Below are 12,912 nucleotides of genomic sequence, written 5' to 3'. Positions count from 1 at the left end.
CATAGAAAAAAAACAAAAACTTGTACTTTGAAAATTTCCAAACATATGCAAAATAAACAGAAAAATATATGTACTCAATACCCAGCTTCAATAATGATCAACAGTTTGTCATTCTTGTACCACCTATACCTCCATCCACTCTCCAATTTCCATTCAATCGTTTGAGGTAAAATGTCTATATATTTAAATATACAAGTCCTAGTGGTACAATTTTGACAAATGGATATATGAAAATACCCAACACCTCTATCATTACACTACACGCTTGTGCTCAGCCATGCCCGACTCTTTGCAACCCCATGGACTGTAGTCACGGCTCCTCTGTTCATAACGATTTCCCAGGCAAAATTACTGGAGTGGGTTGCCATTTTCTACTCTGGGGGATCTTCCTGACACAGAGGTCAAACCCTCATCTCCTGCATGTCCTGCATTGGCAGGCAGACTCTTTACCACTAGTGCCACCTGGGGAGTGCTTATCACCACACAGGACATTTCTGCCTCCCTAGATGGTTCTCTTTTGCTTCTTACTTCTTCACTAGCAACCACTTTGATTTTTTTTTTTTAATCTTAGATTAAAGAGTCAGGCCCTAGTGAGGACCAGATTCAGGACATAGTGAGGACCATAGTCAGGCTGTAGTGAGGACCAGCATCAGGGCCCAGTGAGGACCAGAGTCAAGGCCCAGTGAGGCAAAGAGTCAGGCCGTAGAGAGGAACAGAGTCAGGTTTCAGAGAAGACCAGAGTCAGGCCATAGAGAGGACCAGAGTCAGGGCACAGTGAGGCACAATGTCAGTTTCCAGTGAGGACAAGAGTCAGGCCCCAGTGAGGCAAGGAGTCAGCCATAGAGGACAGAGTCAGACCGTGATCTAGATGAGAATCAGGCTGTGGTGGGGATGAGAGTCAGGCCAAAGTGAGGACTAGAGTCGGGCCCTTGTGAAGGCCAAAGTCAAGATACAGTGAGGACCGTAGTCAGGCCATAGTGGTGACTAGAGTCAGAGCCCAGTGAGGACCAGACTCTGGGCCCAGTGTAGACCAGAGTTAGGTCCCAGTGAGGCAAAGAGTCAGGCCATTGTGAGGCAAAGAGAGGACCAGATTCGGTCTATAGTGAGGACCAGAGTCAGGCTGTAGTGACCTACAATATTCTTGGAATATTATACTATTTTATGTTCAGCATCTTCTCAGTATAATGTCTATGAAATTCATCCTTATTATTAGATTAGTTTGTTATAATTGCTCTGATTATCACATATGTTTATCTTTTCTCTTGTTGATGGACATTTGGCTAATGCAAGGTTTTAGCTATGGAGAATAAAGCTGCTAAGAACATTCTTACATAAAACTACCAATGGTTAAGTCTCTTAAGTTGCACGTCTTTTATAAAGTTGCTGTGAACAGTGAACTAGCAAATACTGAATGATTACTCTGAGAGGAAACACAAGGTAAGTTTCTGAGAGTGTCTGGTCCTAACATTTTAGTCAACTGATCAGTACATAACCATGTTTTATGTGCACTTCTTCTTAAAGACACCTTATTTAATATGTACTGTTGATCCATTAACATTGAACTCACAGTCAACAGCACTATAACTCATGCCAAATGAAGCTTCAGTTCAGTTCAGTCACTCAGTCATGTCTGACTCTTTCCAACCCCATGGAAAGCAGCACTCAGGCTTCCCTGTACATCAGCAGCTCCCGGCGTTTGCTCAAACTCATGTCCATCAACTCGGTGATGCCATCCAACTATCTTATCCTCTGTCTTCCTCTTCTCCTCCTGCCTTCAATCCTTCCCAGCATTAGGGTCTTTTCAAATGAGTTAGTTCTTCACATCCGGTAGCCAAAGTATAGGAGTTTCAGCTTTAGCATCAGTCCTTCCAATGAATATTCGGGACTGATCTCCTTTAGGATGGACTGGTTGGATCTCCTTGCAGTCCAAGGTACTCTCAAGTCTTCTCCAACACCACAGTTCAAAAGCATCAATTCTTCGGTGCTCAGGTTTCTTTGTTTTTTTTTTTAATTGATTTTTTAATTTAAATTTTATTTTTTTTACTTTATAATACTGTATTGGTTTTGTCATACATTGACATGAATCCACCACAGGTGTACATGAGTTCCCAACCCTGAACCCCACCTCCCACCACCCTCCCCATATCATCTCTCTGGGTCATCCCAGTGCACCAGCCCCAAGCATCCTATATCCTGTATCAAACCTAGACTAGCGATTCATTTCTTACATGATAGTATACATGTTTCAATGCCATTCTCCCAAATCATCCCATCCTCTCCCTCTCCCCCAGGGTCCAAAAGTCTGTTCTTTACATCTGTGTCTCCTTTGCTATCTCGCATATAGGGTTATCATTACCATCTTTCTAAATTCCATATATATGTGTTAGTATACTGTATTGGTGTTTTTCTTTCTGGCTTACTTCACTCTGTACAATCAGCTCCAGTTTCATCCACCTCATTAGAACTGATTCAAATGTATTCTTTTAATGGCTGAGTAATATTCCATAGTGTATATGTACCACAGCTTTCTTATCCATTCATCTGCTGATGGACATCTAGGTTGCCTCCATGTCCTGGCTATTATAAACAGTGCTGCAATCTCAGGTTTCTTTATAGTCCAACTCTCACATCAATACACGACCACTGGAAAAACCATAGCTTTGACTAGACAGACCCTTGTTGGCATTAATGAAGCTTACCTAACACATATATTCTCCAAAGGAAACATCACACTTTTCTTGTACTTAGGAACACTAGACAGCACCTCAGTACTACATTTGTGGGCCATTTTGAACAAAATCACCAATGAAAAGCACAAAAATCTGAAAAATTTGGCACTAAATGGACCACAAAAAGGACGCTGGTTGACAGTGTGAGAGTTGAAAGAAGGCAGAGCATTGGCTCACTCAGTCGTAGCTAGGAATGTGAGCACTGAGTGACTCAAATTTTGGCTGCTGTTCATATGGTCACAAATGATCTGCAAAGTCACTATGAGTATTGATCTGAGGGTTCAAGTAAATTTTAGTGAGTAGGTAAATTCACAAATATGTACTGCACAAATAATAAGGATCAACTGGATATGTAAAACAGGGTTCTCATATCTTCCCAATGCCTAGAATTGGGACAAAAAAAAAAAGAAAAAGAAGTGGTGCTGGAAAAATATTATGTATGTTTAAAGAAAGCAACTTGGCTAATAAGATTATCATTACTATAGACAGCTACATTGCAGTTTCTGACTGGGCAAATTTCATAATATTTAGGAAGATTGTGAACAGTAATTCTTACCTCTTAGAAGATTAGAATTCAAGAAAGGGCTGTCACTCAGAAGTAGTTTTACTGATTGAAAAGAAAGGTAAAGGATTTCAGTAAAAGGATTCAGTAAAAAAGTCTTGTCTGTACACATAAAATAGTAGGATTGATAAAAGATAATAAGCCCTTGTAACTGCAGGTTCATTTGAACTTTTATTTACTCCTTTTCTAATTTTCATTGTTCAGTTAGAACAGTTATGAGATGATTTTTCTATCCAGAACAATTTGTTGCTATTCACTCCTCAACCATAGCTATCTTCCCTCATCTTTTACTGTCCAATTCCAAATCCCAACAGATAGTAATACACTGGAGGTTTAGACTGGGCTAGGGAAATCACTGCAGATGGTGATTGCAGCCATGAAATTAAAAGATGCTTACTCCTTGGAAGAAAAGTTATGACCAACCTAGAGAGCATATTCAAAAGCAGAGACATTACTTTGCCGACTAAGGTCCGTCTAGCCAAGGCTATGGTTTTTCCAATGGTCATGTATGGATGTGAGAGTTGAACTGTGAAGAAGGCTGAGTGCCGAAGAATTGATGCTTTTGAACTGTGGTGTTGGAGAAGACTCTTGAGAGTCCCTTGGACTGCAAGGAGATCCAACCAGTCCATTCTGAAGGAGATCAACCCTGGGATTTCTTTGGAAGGAATGATGCTAAAGCTGAAACTCCAGTACTTTGGCCACCTCATGGGAAGAGTTGACTCATTGGAAAAGACTCTGATGCTGGGAGGGATTGGGGGCAGGAGGAGAAGGGGACGACTGAGGATGAGATGGCTGGATGACGTCACTGACTCGATGGACGTGAGTCTGAGTGAACTCCGGGAATTGGTGATGGACAGGGAGGCCTGGCGTGCTGTGATTCATGGGGTTGCAAAGAGTTGGATACGACTGAGCGACTGAACTGAACTGAACTGAGATGATACATAATAAGAAAATCAGAACAGGTCAAGTTACTCTGAAGACAAATTCTCTTATAAGGCCATGAGAGTCACAAGTGGTCTGATTAGTGACCCTCTGTAATGTTAAATTTGTAGTCAGACCTGAGATTTGGGAATGGTCTTCAATGAATCATTGTTGTGTCTCACCTTCCCCCTTGGAAAAATACCTGCTATGTTGCAATCACTGAGCATTTGCCAAATGCTTTCTGGGATGCTCTAATCCTTCTAGGAATACCCCCTCGTTCAAGCTCTAATCCACTCTGTAGGAAAGTTTTTGAATTTCCAGACTCTAGCCTGTTGCCCCTAGATCCTGGCCAACCAACCTAACAAGTGTGTGGTTCAAGTGGTCCCTTCAATCACATGGATAACCAAACATGTCCAGGGAACAGAAGAGAATTATCACGTTAGTAATAACATGTGCCTGATTAGATCTTGTGTGTAACTCTTCACACAGAGGGAAGAAACTACCATTAGAATTCTACTGATGTTACGATCAATGTCAAATAGTTTCTTGATTGATAAGCATAAAAAGGAACACAGGAAAAACCTTGTTTTATAGGTAGAGTAGTGAGATTGAGTAATAGAAATAACCAATAGTAGTGAGACTGTAAATAAATAATTCCTTTCATAGCTTGAAATCAGTTAAAACTTTTGTTTATTCAAGTTCTAGATTTAATTGAACCATCTGTGTAGACCACATAAGTGATTTCTTTTGCTCTTCTAAACAATTGGTTGCTCTTCACTCCTCAGCAATAGGTATGTACCCTCATTTTTTATCACTACTTCCAAATTACAACGAATTATTCAACTGGAAGATTAGACAAAACAGAGTTGAAGACAAATAGATGATACTTAAACACAAAGAAGTGGAATACATAATGTAAATATTTGACTTCTATTCGCTATTTAAATGAGTTTGGTGTTAAGATTTAGAAATACAACTGCTGTGAATTTTTACTAATGACATGCTGAATTGTCGCCTTGGATATTGACACGATTGGTCACACACGAATAAAAGGCAAACATTTATACGTGAGAACACATACAAACTGGTTAACTTATATGAAACTTCAAATCTATCACTGTAATAAAACAGAGAAAATGGATTAAAATAACAGTAAGAAAAAAAGATAGGTTATCTCAAAGACTTAAAAGGAAAAAATTCCAATTATCTTGAGATCATTTATTCAGCAATCAAAATAGGACCCACTCACCCAAAGGTAAGTGTAAAATTTCTAAGTGGCTTTACAAAGAAAGGAGGGGGAAAGCTTTAAAAACTAGACTAACGCTCATAATCTTTATTAGTAGAAGTTTTCTTATACTTAAGCTTATTTAAATAAACTTGATTATTTCATTTCTGGGGGCACAGAACACTAGAAACAATAAATTTTTGCCCCAGTCTTTACGGACCCTAACATGTATTGTGTATTTACCGTGGGTGAGGGATAGTTACAGAAATAGCTAATTTGATCCTAGGTGGTATGTATTATGAGTCCCCTCATTCCACAGACAAGGAAACAGCTGGAGAGAAGTTGATAAACTTACCCAGAATCACACAATTGAAAGATAGGGTCAGAATTTAAAGACAAGTGTTGTTTGAGCAGAGACCACACTGTCGAAGTTCTTGTGGCAGGCATCCAGTGATGAACAGGTCTGAGGAAGTTCCTGCCGTCACAATCTACAGGGACAAGCCAGTGTAAGAGAAGAAAGCTGGCAGGAGCAAGAAACTGACACACAGCAGAGCAAGGAAGGAGGCTGGGGACTGGGGACCACTAGACCCTTTACAGTTATGATTTAGCTCTCTCTTTGCAACCATTCTGCAAGTTAGCATGAGTACTTTGCAGATGAAGAAGTCGAAACTGTAAAGAGCTAAACAAATTTCCCCCAATTGTATAATTCATCAATAGTGGACCTGGGATTGGAATCCACATCTGCATGACATGAAAGCTGAATTCCTTGCTCCTACACATCACTTGTTGTTGTCCAGTGTTCAGTCATGTCCAACTCTTTGGAAGCATGCCAGGCTTGTCACTATTCTAACAAAACGCTGCAAGCCCAGGAGCATAGACACCATTCAGTCTAGTCCACTTGGTACAAAAGGAGACAGTCCTGTACATACTACACCAGGCTGTGAGGGACTTGCGCGAGGCATAAAATGGTTAAACGTAAAAGTGGGACAATAATGAATGTGTAAAAGTGATACCTGAACAATCAAGAACCAGTTACATTATGCTGATTACTCTGTTTAAGAAAATGTATAGCATATTTTAAAAAATCTAAAAATAGACATGGTGAAAATAAAACAAATTTGTGGATTTAAAGAGATGAACTTTGAGTGTCTGGAAAATTTTTGGAATATTTCTTTCCTAATGAAACCAGATAAATAAAGTTTTCTATGTTGGGAAACAGTACAAATAGACAGATGAAATAAAGGTTAACACAATTTTGTGTCACAGGGTCCAACAAAAATAGTCCCAACACTTTAATACCAAGTTGGATTATGTGTTAACACTGAATGATTCAGCATCTAAAAAGTGTGTCTACAAGTTATGAGAGGTTATAATTAAAGGAATTAAAGCTTTTAGGAAAGTAAAATAATTGGATTTCCCCTCAACCATACTTTCATGAGAACAAAAGGACATTGGGTATTCTTCAAAGACTTCTGAATTTAAAATTCAGGTATTCAGTGCCAAGTAAACAGAGGATTTACATTAGAGAACAATATTCATGGCATGTATTAATCCAATGTTTAACTATGTTTCCTACACTGTCCCATGTATGGCACTGTATTGATGATTGTCTTGTAATGATAATGTATGTTCTGAGCTATAAAAAGGCAAAAAGTTAAAAACTATAATCAGTGTAATTTGGGAGTAATACATTTGCTTCTGTCTTTTAAAAATTAGCCAACTGTTGCTTAACTAATACATTTCAGATAACACAAATATTAGAAGACTATTTTCAGGCCTATTCAAGGGAGCATTTGAAAAAAAAATTATAGAAAGTAGTTCTAGAAATATAAAAAATTATAATTTTTCCATGGCATATTAGTTGTATTGACCTGAAAGCTCTTTTAAAGTCCTATGTCCTGCTTAGGTGTTTGATGCATTTTTTATGAAAAAATTTAATAATTTAAAAATAGCTACAAAGAATTTTTCAATTGGCTAATGATCATAGACAAAACTCAAACAAACAAAAATACTACTTGTTACTGAGTAGCTTTAATATTTTAATGTGTTGCAAGAAAACAATGTGTGGGAGATAATTACTTAATTTCCACCTATATATTTGTGTGCTCAAAAGTGCACTTCAAAAACATAATCACAAATAAGGGTTATGTTTTGTTCAAGCCCTCTTGCTAACTGTAGGGGATTTTCCAAAAAGATCAAATAAATGGATTTAGTTTAAAGTACAAGAGAAAGAAAAACATTTTCTTCCTGAGTTTTCACATGGTGGAAGAAAGATGTGTAGCTACAATTACTTTCTGTAAAATTTCCAGGACAGTTCCAGTGTTAACATTCCCTTTTGAAACTATGCTAAGCCATTCACTTTGATTTTTGCTTTAAAATATTTGGACACCATAGAGGGTAATGGTCTAATATTTTTAGGAAAATCTTACTTTCACTTTGATTCCTAATAATATTTATGAATAGCAAACAGTTTGTAAATATAGGTCCCACACTCATTTAGATACTTAGAACATTTAATTAATAAGAAAATTAATGATTTTGAGTAGGTCTTTCTTTTGATGGACTTCTGAAATTTTACAAAATATGATTTGAGTTTATAACAATAAAGAGAGATTACTTATGAACTTTCTCATGCCAAAAATACTCTGAAAGGTCTTTCTTCCAGCCTTGGTATAAATATATATAGTGCATATATACTAATTAATCTGTAAGTTAGAAAGACTCCATTGTCTATTATTAGGACAACATTTCAACATGTAAGATGATATATTTCCCCTTTTAAAAACATTTACTATAATTATATCTTCCAGGGAATCATTTAAATGTTGAATGGACTGCAAGAAGATCCAACCAGTCCGTCCTAAAGGAGATCAGTCCTGAGTGTTCATTGGAAGGACTGATGGTAAAGCTGAAACTCCAAAACTTAGGCCACCTGATACGAAGCATTGACTCACTTGAAAAGACCGTGTTGCTGGGAAAGATTGAAGGCAGGAGGAGAAGGGGACAAAAGAGGATGAGATGGTTGGATGGCATTATTGATTCAATGGACATGAGTTTGAGTAAACTCCGGGAGCTGGTGATGGACAGGGAGGCCTGGCGAGCTGCAGTCCCTGAGGTCTCAAAAGAGTTGGACATGACCAAGCGACTGAACTGAACTGAACTGAAGATAGACTTTGTCAAAGCAACAATTGATCAATTGGCCTAGAATGATACTTCACACACTCAGAAGAGGCTCAAAGAGTAGTTCAAAAAAATAAGCCACTGTTTTCACTGTTTCCCCAACTATTTTCCATGAAGTGATGGGACCGGATGCCATGATCTTGGTTTTCTGAATGTTGAGCTTTAAGCCAACTTTTTCACTCTCCTCTTTCACTTTCATCAAGAGGCTCTTTAGTTCTTCACTTTCTGCCAAAGTAGAGACTCAGAGAGTAGAGACTCATTAAAAGAACGTGATGTCCTATTTTCTTCCCCTTTAAAGGAAAAGAAGCATTTTAGCAGAAATATAAAGGCAGAGCATACCTATTTCTCATTTATTAAGGATAAGGTTGAAAGGGAAGATTACCTCCACCTGCTTGACATCTTCTCAGAAAAGACTAATCTTTTACTTTCCTTTTTCTCCTTACAACTTTTAGTTGGTTCACATGTTCCAGACCTCAAGGGACAATGTCATCTTTCATTTTTAATGTGGCATGTCCTCAATTTCCTAATGACCATGCACACACAATGGGTGTAATATTGGTGGCTCCTAAGACACACCTGTCTTTGTGTCATACTTATTACATATATCTGTGTAACAATTATGACATAATTTTCATGTCTCAAATAAAGATTAAAAAAATTTTTTTGAGATAATGCATATAGATCTCTTAAAAATTATGCATATATGTATGCATATATATACACAGAAATTTATATATTAGTGTCATTATTATGACTCATAGTTTGACCCCAAATGTATTTTTTTATGACAAAATCATACACATGTAGCAAAGAAGGAAGCTCTTAAACCAACTACATAATCATATAGAATGGATCTAACAGCTGCCTCAGAAACCTCAGGACTCAACTCAAGACTGGGGACTGGAAATGAGAGAGCATTTCTGTTTATATTTGATTTCCTGGCTCCATGTCTTTATATAACTAAGAAATGATATGAATTCACATAATCATGGCCAAAAGCCAAATCTTCTACAAGCACTGGTGAGCGTATGTTTATGTTCATGACTAGATATATTAAAGATTCCTATCTTTTTAATTCATAAACTTTTGTGTCTAAACAGAAAAAATACAACGCAATGTTTGCCTTAAAATATGTGGATTAAATGTGGTTCTTCTAAACAGAAGTCCTGTCTTTCTCACTCTGGAGAAAATTTGTTATTCTCCTTAACTAATTTTTACCCTTTGATTCAAGGGACACTGTGACTTGACAATGTTTTCCTTGTAGGTATTTTAAATAATATACTATAAAATAACATACAGTAAATTAAAATTAAATAGGGAAATATTTAAGAATAAAACTTTTAGACTACACTCTTGAAATTTAGATAATACTCTTCCTTGAAGTTTTAACGAGCTTCAAAATTTGTAAATGTTTTGCCCTTTCTTATAAAATATCATCCAACATGTAATTGAAAAATAAAAACTTACATATTACAATATTATTGTGTCTATTCATCATATGTGATGCACTACTCTATGTGATTGAGCCATTTAATCTGAAAGTGACATGAGGCCACTATTATCTGCTTATGACAGTTACAGCAAGATGGATGCAACTAGAGATTATCATACTAAGTGAAGTAAGTCAGAAAGAGAAAGACAAATGCCATATGATACTGCATTTGTGGAATCTAAAATCTGACACAAATGAATCTATCTGTGAAACAGAAACAGAATCAGAGACATAGAGGATAGACTGGCGGCTGCCAAGAGGGAAGGAGAAGGGAGCGGGTTGGATTGGGAGTTCAGGATTAGTAGATGCAAATTGTATATATAGAGTGGGATAAGCAACATGGTCCTACTGTATAGCACAGGGAACTATATTCAATCAGTTCAGTTCAGCCACTCAGTCATGTCCAACTATTTGCGACCCCATGGACTGCAGCAAGCCTCCCTGTCTATCACCAGTTCCCGGAGTTTACTCAAACTCATATCAGTTGAGTCAGTGATGCCATCCAACCATCTCATCCTCTGTCGTCCCCTTCACCTCCTGCCTTTAATCTTTCCCAGCATCAGGGTCTTTTCCAATGAGTCAGTTCTTTGCATCAGGTGGGCCAAAGGATTGGAGTTTCAGCTTTAGCATCATTCCTTCCAAAGAACACCCAGGACTGATTTCCTTTAGGATGGACTGGTTGGATCTCCCTGCAGTCCAAGGGACTCTCAAGAGTCTTCTCCAACACCACAGTTCAAAAGCATCAATTCTTCAGCACTTAGCTTTCTTTATAGTCCAACTCTCACATCCATACACGACTACTGGAAATACCATAGCTTTGACTAGACAGACCTTTGTTGGCAAAGTAATGTCACTGCTCTTTAATATACTATTTAGGTTGGTCATAACTTTTCTTCCAAGGAGCAAGCATCTTTTAATTTCATGGCTGCAGTCACCATCTGCAGTGATTTTGGAGCTCCACAAAATAAAGAAAATAAAGTCTCTCACTGTTTCCACTGTTTCCCCATCTATTTCCCATGAAGTGATGGGACCAGATGCCATGATCGTTTTCTGAATGTTGAGCTTTAAGCCAACTTTTTCACTCTCCTCTTTCACTTTCATCAAGAGGCTTTTTAGTTCCTCTTCACTTTCTGCCATAAGGGTGGTGTCATCTGCATAACTAAGGTTATTGATATTTCTCCCGGCAATCTTGATTCCAGCTTGTGCTTCATCCAGCCCAATATCCTGTGATAAACCACAAAGGGAAAGAATATGAAAAAAAAGTATGTGTGTATATATATATATATATATATATATATATATATGTATGCATGTATAACTGAGTAAATTTCAGTTCAGTCACTCAGTCATGTCAAACTCTTTGTGACCCATGGACTGCAGCATGCCAGGCCTCCCTGTCCATCTACCTCCTGCCAGCTCCCAGAGTTTACTCAAACTCATGTCCATTGAGTCAGTGATGTCATCCGGCCATCTCATCCTCTGTCGTCCCCTTCTCCGCCTGCCTTCAATCTTTCCCAGCATCAAGGTCTTTTCAAATGAGTCAGTTCTTCACATCAGGTGGCCCAAGTGTTGGAGTTTCAGCTTCAGCATCAGTCCTTCCAGTGAATATTCAGGACTGACTTCCTTTAGGATGGACTGGTTGGAAATACTTAACACAATATTGTAATTCAACTATACTTCAGTGAATAATATTAATAAATTAAAAAAATAAAGACAGTCACAACTTAGCGCATTGGTGGCTTACCAAATTTTCCCAACGTAAGTTAATGGTCTGGGCAGAGTAAGATCTTTGGCCATCCTTCAGGGTCAAAATTCACTCACTAGTTATGTCATCCAACCTCCCTCGGTGTTCACCGGAAAGAGTCAGCAGCAGCTCGCATAGCCCTTATTTCACCATAATTTGGTCTTGCTAAGCTCACAGCATGGCTTCTCTTTGCTGTATCTTTGAAATCTCCAGAATGCCTCTCTACTGCCTCTCACCTAAAAATGCCTCCCCCATCCACAGCTCTGCTTTAGTTCTCACCCGGTCTCCTTTTCTTCCCTTTCAAGCTTCCTGAGAGAGGGTTACGTTCAGTCCCTCCACTTTCTCATCTCTCATTCCCTCCTTTATTCTCACTCCCTTTTACTTTTAGTAAAATACACCTAACATGAAGTTTGCCATTGCAACAATTTCCAGCGTACAGTTCCATGGCATTAAGTGCATTCTTATTATTATACCACCATCACCGCTATTGGCTCCACAACTTTTTCATCTTCCCAAACTAAAACTCCATACCCACTAAATAATAATTCTCTATTCCTCCTCCTCTACCATGAGCCCCTGGCAACCAGCATCCCACTTGCTGTTTCTTGAGTTTGACAGCTCTGGGTACCTCACACAAGGGGAGTCATACAGTATTTATACTTTGGTGGCTGATATTTCACTTGGCATAATGTCTTCAAGGTTCAGCCCTGTTTCCCTTATTGTCTTTTTTTCTGATCCTTTCTTCTTCATGTCATCAAAGTGTTCCTTGCCAACGTCACCAGATATCCCCTCTTTACCTTTCTGGAAAATTGTGTGTCTTAACTATTCAAAAGCATTCAGCTGCCCTTGGCATTTCTTAAAACTCTCCTCTCTTTTCAATTCTAAGACATTCCTCTCTCCTGTGACATATCTAGCATTTATTTGTGAGTTCCCTTCCATTTTAAATACTGTTTTTCTTTTGTGTGTACATTTAGAGCAGGTACATGTATATGTACAGTTTAGAGCGTCCTCCCTGGGTGATCTCATCCATTCCCATGGCTTCTGCTACCATCCACATGC

The sequence above is a fragment of the Ovis aries genome, chromosome 3, assembly GCF_016772045.2.
Source record: "Ovis aries strain OAR_USU_Benz2616 breed Rambouillet chromosome 3, ARS-UI_Ramb_v3.0, whole genome shotgun sequence".
Taxonomy (NCBI): Eukaryota; Metazoa; Chordata; class Mammalia; order Artiodactyla; family Bovidae; genus Ovis; species Ovis aries.
The sequence above is the reverse complement of the archived record's forward strand: the minus strand, read 5'-3'. Positions refer to the sequence as shown.